Genomic DNA, 6000 nt, shown 5'->3' with positions numbered 1-6000 from the left:
GAAGCTAAGAACTTACGAACCACCATAGCTGGTTCTTTGGAGGAACGGCGGCAGTTGGTTGCCGAAATCAACACTAAAGAGGAGCAAATCCGGCAAAGAGATCAGGCCATCGAAGACCTGGAGGGGCAAATAGAGCGGCAACAAGAAATAATTAATGACCAAACCCGTCCCGAAGAGGAAAGGGAGGCAGCCCAAAGGGAAGTAGAAACCCTTCAGGAAAGAGTTGCGGAATTACAGGCGCAAAAGGACAACCTGGAAAGGGAGTTGGGCCTTACCACCAAGGAAAAAATAAAAAGAGCTCTGGTGAAGTATGGTCTTCCGCTGGCATTCGCGGTCGCTATTTCAAGCGTAGTAGGAGTTATCCTATCCGCTCTTAAGGCTACAGGCGCAGGCGTAAGCAAGTTAGGTAAGGGACTAACGGACTTGGGGAAAAAGATGGCAGCCGGTCTTCCTGGGCTGCTGGGTTCAGTTGTTTCCTTGGCACTTAGGGCCGGCGGCGAACTGTTGAAGTTTGTAGGGAATAACATCTGGATATTAGTCGTAGCTATTGGGGTGGTCCTCCTGAAGAAGATGAAGGCTTGATCTTCTCATCGGACGGTGTCCTGCTTTGAGGATAATGAAAGACAGTATTAGCACCGCCCTGGTAATTTGGAACCAACGGCAACACACTCATGGTAGAAATGGGCTTATGACTCCAGGCTGCATTAGCGGGCCTGCGACCTATGCGATTTATCCCAAACTTGCCGTCATCAGAAGTGACTTGCAACTTAGCATATTTACAATTGGCTAGCATATGAAAAGTCACTGGCGTTAGGTCTTCAGTGGACCTAGTGTAGGGCTCCATCGAAAAATGGGTAACTTTCCTGGTGTTCGTTGAAGTTCGATAAGGAAGCAGGGGCTTATTATTCTCATCGATAAGCCTAAACCCCACATTCGCATGCGTATTTGCATTAATGCTAATAGTACAAATGACCAATGCAGTGCCCCCAACTTCAACCCACAGTCCAACGTCATGCCAAGCGCCGTTGTCATATCCCTCTTCATCTAAGCGGTGGGTATAACGCGTTTCCCTCACGTATGGATTCATATATTACAGGGAACAAGTTCCCTTCTAGAGGCTCATTACCGTCAAAGTGCTGATGGTCATGTGGTTATAGACAGTATTCCTTTGATTTTCTATGCTATTTATGCAAACACTCCCGGTGTCATCTACTCTTATCTGCAGCTTTACCTTTCCGCGGCAATCAGCAACCACGTGGAAAGTCCAAACGGAAAGATTCTCGGCGCTATTCGTTGGCGGCTCTACTGAGAAATGCGTGGGCTCTCTGTTGTTCGTCTTCGCGCGCATGGGTTGCAATACTCCATTGTCGTCACAGAAACGAAATCCTACATTCGCACTGCTAACGGCCCCCAAAGAAATGCTGCATAATATCAATTTCTTTCCGGAGTAGTTCAAATTCACGGACATGCCCGTGACATCAACCCAAGATGCCTGGGTGTATTTTTTCTCGCCTGTGTAAGTCGTATAAACACAATCTACTCCAGTTACGTAGGGGTTGTTCATCGCCATATATAATAGCTTAGACCAACGCTTGCAGCTGCTACGCCGGCCTTTAGTAAGTTATGGTCATATTCCTCGGGTATCGCAGGCAGGACCTTCTTTTGGGGCTTCTTCTTTGGTTCGGGTTTTTCTGCGTGTTCCTTTTTTGGCTTCTCCACGAAGTGAGGAATGTTCCTAAGAGTGTCAGAGTTCACGTCATTCGCCCCAAACTTCATATCCTTAGTAGCTCGCTGCAGTTTGTTGTTGTATCCTACTACAGAACCAGTATTTATAGATAAATTACTAGGTATTAACCAACAACCCGGGGCTACTGCATAGTCCAGTCGGGCCTTAGAATTTTGTATGGCTAGTTGGTAACGCTGTACGCCCTTGCTAATGTCGCCCTCCAGGATTGAACTTTCGAATAGAATCAAAGCTTCGGCTCGCGTTTCTTCTGCGGCGCCAGTATTTCCGATTATGCTGGATCGGGTGTTTACCTGAGCTCCAAGGATAGAATACACGTAAGCTTCTATGCTGCGGTTTAAACGGGCAAGGCCGGCTTTGGTTAGTCCTTTACCTTCTGGGGGTATAAAGTTAAGATATTGCTTCGTTTGCTCGTCGTTGGTAATTTTGATAATCAGTGGATTAGCCCCTGCATACTTACCGCCCTCGTCTTTGAACAGAGGTCCGTCTCTGACTTCCTTAGTGGTCTTAGCGTTTGGTTCAAAGAAGGTGCTACTGTCGTGAGTTTCTTTGTGATACCCAGTGTTCCATCGTAGATTCAACGCATGAACTTCCTTATCACTTAGCTCGTGTCCACCAATCCCCCAATAAGCCCAAATATGTCCCAAACCATTGTTAGCGCCGGCAGTGCATCGGAAATCCTTCCCTACAACGTCAAACTCCTTACAAAGTCTGTCATAAGCCGGCACGCTGTATTTATTATCTCTTGGATAAAACGTGGCATCTCCCGGCAGCGCAATAACACCCATTTCATGCAGTATTCTTCTAACCGTGAAGTGAAAATGAAACATGAATATTGAATTCTTCATCAAGCTTGCGCTTACACCACAGCCGCTAGTGGCACACCAAACTGCAAAGTTTAGTTGCTGCGGCCAATAACGCATGTTAGGACCACTTAACCATTCATGAGATTCCTTAGCGGTGGTATGATTAATGGGTACGTCTTTGAAGATATCCCGCACCTTTAACGGAAAGGAATGCTTGTTAGAAATCCGCATGTTCAGCGTTAGGTCCAAGCTTGGGTGTTTATCAAATGAAACTGCGGGTATCGGATAAGTACTGGTACCAAGCAATAATTCCTTTGACCAACCTTGCACGGGCTTATGTTCAACATATGTTGGCTTAGGCTTATGTTCAACATAACCAGAATTCTTCAGTTGATCGTCTATCTGATTAACCAGCGTAGGTTTCAAATCCTCATTACTGTACATTCTGGAGCCGTTATAGTAAATACCATCGGGCCTTCTTTCGAACTTACTAGCATCCGCGTGCGGAAACATCTTCCTAAATGCTCTCCAATTCCAGTAATCTCGATTATCGTGATGTGGCTGCTCCTCTACGTTATTTCCAAAAGCGTCGTACATTAGTATATATAATGGATGTTATACCATCGGCACCTCCACTCTATCCTGATTTACCTACAAAACCCAATGAATTGAATGCCGAGAACTTCCGCTTGAATAAGGCAAATCTAATCCTCGCTTACTTAGAGGGTCAAACGAAGCACTATGAGGAGGTCAGGAAAAAGTATGCTAGAGCCCGAAGCATATTACATAAAATCGCGATAACTTCCGGCTCCATGTCCGTGGCGTTAACAGGCTCTGGCGTTGCTACTTCGCTTACTGGGCCGGGAATAATCGTTGGAGTTCCTTTGGCCGGCGTTGGGGCAGCTTGTGGTATCATTTCGGCTGTTGCTACGGGTATTATGAAAAAGCTATCCACGAAAATATCCAAGCATGACACGACAATAGCTCTGTCTAGGGCTAAAGTAAATACTATTACCGACCTTGTCTCAAAGGCTTTGCGTGACAGAAAGATAGACGACGTAGAATTCTCGCTTATCTTAGCCGAAGAGGAAAAGTATGAGAAATTAAAGTCGGACATAAGGAATAAAAAAACAGTCGTAAAAGATCTTTCCGAGGAATCTCGCAAAAAGATCTACCAGGAGGCAAAAGAAGAGCTTCAAAGAAAGCTTGCTCAGTAAACATCTGCTTCGAAAAGAGCGTGACGGGATTCTATTTACATATTGAACGTCAGTCTAGAAATTACGCGTAATATAAATTCAGTGAATTATTACGCGTAATATGAATTATTTGGCGAATTATTACGCGTAATACGAATTATTTGGCGAATTATTACGCGTAATATGAATCATTTAGCGAATTATTATGCGTAATATGAATTATTTGCATGACTTTATTTGGCAAATTATTACGCGTAATATAAATTCATCGTACGAATTACGCGTAATATGTTATTGTCGCCTCGGAATCCATCCTAACAGGGGGTGGTTGGGGTCTATTTCGTAAAATATTTCGTAAATTACGTCAGGATAATAAGGAATATCCTTATTCAGCCGACAAAACATCCACTCGGCTTTTGTCATATCAGAAACCTCGGGAATAGACTTACCGGTAATTTCAGACAAAAGATAGGGAATAGCTTTGTAATATTTCCCTAGTTTTAATTTTTTCAGCGTTTTCCGTAGACTTTGCGGGGTTGGCTCTTCTAAATGGTTCATAATTCTTTCCATTACTTCGTCGTCTAAATATACCGGCCGATGACCTTGAATGTGACTCATCCAGTCTCTGAAGTATTTTATTCTTTTGTATGGGGTCTTCTTACGGCCTCCATTAGCGTAATACTGCTCTTTGGTAGCATTTGGTACGGCATTACGAATATTTTTACCGCACTCGTAACACTGTGCTGACGTGTCGTCTTCTATTTGCATTTTCTTGTCACAACAAATATACTTATTTGGTTTAGTAGGTACAAACTTGGGTTTCAAGCACTTTACACAGAAATCATAAACAAACTCTTTACATTCTTCGCACTCCATATATAGACTAACATATTTGCGCTGTTGCCCCCAACCACACTTGGAGTGGGGATTGTCCGTAGGTGGATTTTTGACGCGGGTCTTGCCCGTGTTGAGATTGCGCTGGAACCCCCATTCCCTATACTACTGATATCATTGGATGATATTTTTAGAATAGATTCTAAAAAATAGCATCAAAGTGTGCACATGATAGGGCACTGATTCCTTCTCTTAGTTCATATTCTCTTGATGGAACACTATATATTTATTTGACAACCCGGATGACAAATGGGGAGCATTTTATAGCCTTTTTATGGATATCGTAAACAACCATGTACCAGCAAAGGAAAAAAAGAGTTAAAACTATGAAACTCAAATTGACTCATCAACTTTTAAAAATAATATAATATGTCATATCTAGACCAAAAGACCAGGTCCCCCAGGAGAAGCAAGTTGGAGTAATTTATTCCATTCCTTGCGATGAATGTAGTATCAAGTACATCGGGGAAACAAGCAGAGCTCTTGGAACTAGGTGCAAAGAACATCAGGCGGCTGTGCGTCTGAACAAGGCAGAAAGATCAGTCTTAGCCCAGCATGCACATGAAACGGGGCACTCAATCCAATGGGATAACATTTCATTCGTTAAAAAAGAACAAAGATGGAACCAAAGAAAGTGGCTGGAAGCATGTGAGATATCAAAGCAAAAGATCATTATTTTTAATAGAGACCGTGGCAGAATTCTGCCAGCAAATTACATAAATCTTTTGTGATTTTCAATGCTCGTGCTTTCAGGTTTGTGCGCGCGATTCTTTTGCTCGCGCATATGTACAACGTTTGATCGCGTAGAACTAAAATACGTTACAATATTAACAAAACCCTCTGAGGATGACCGTGTCGGTCGAAAGCTAAGGAAAATATAAAATTATTTTTAAAGCTTGATGAGTCAATTTGAGTTTCATAATATGAATCCAACCTACAAAAACCTTTACGACTGAGTTAAAACTAATCAACAACCAAAATGGTTCAGCAGTGAACTAAGTAACTTGAAAAAGTTAAAGGACAACCTTCTTGCAGGGGCTCGACGACACCCAAAAGACTCCAATGAATGGGAAGTATACCGCATTCATTGAAACAAAGTTCGCAGTGAAACACGCAAGGCTAAGAGAACGTACTTCCAAGACACCTTAAACAACAATAAAACGAACACAAAAGAACTTTGGAAACATCTAAAATGCCTGAATAATCCTAAATCATCTAACATAGGACCATCTAATCAAGGCAAATTATCAGACAGTGAAATAGCAGACCAATTCAACCTGCACTTTACGTCTCTATACATCAAAGATCAACACTATCAGGTCAACCCAATTACAACAAAATTGTTGACTTCATCAACAAA

Source organism: Actinia tenebrosa, unplaced genomic scaffold (assembly GCF_029948245.1).
Source record: "Actinia tenebrosa isolate PJP-AT-01 unplaced genomic scaffold, QUT_ActTen_1.0 PGA_scaffold1__47_contigs__length_23844297, whole genome shotgun sequence".
Lineage (NCBI taxonomy): Eukaryota > Metazoa > Cnidaria > Anthozoa > Actiniaria > Actiniidae > Actinia > Actinia tenebrosa.
Note: the sequence above shows the minus strand (reverse complement) of the source record.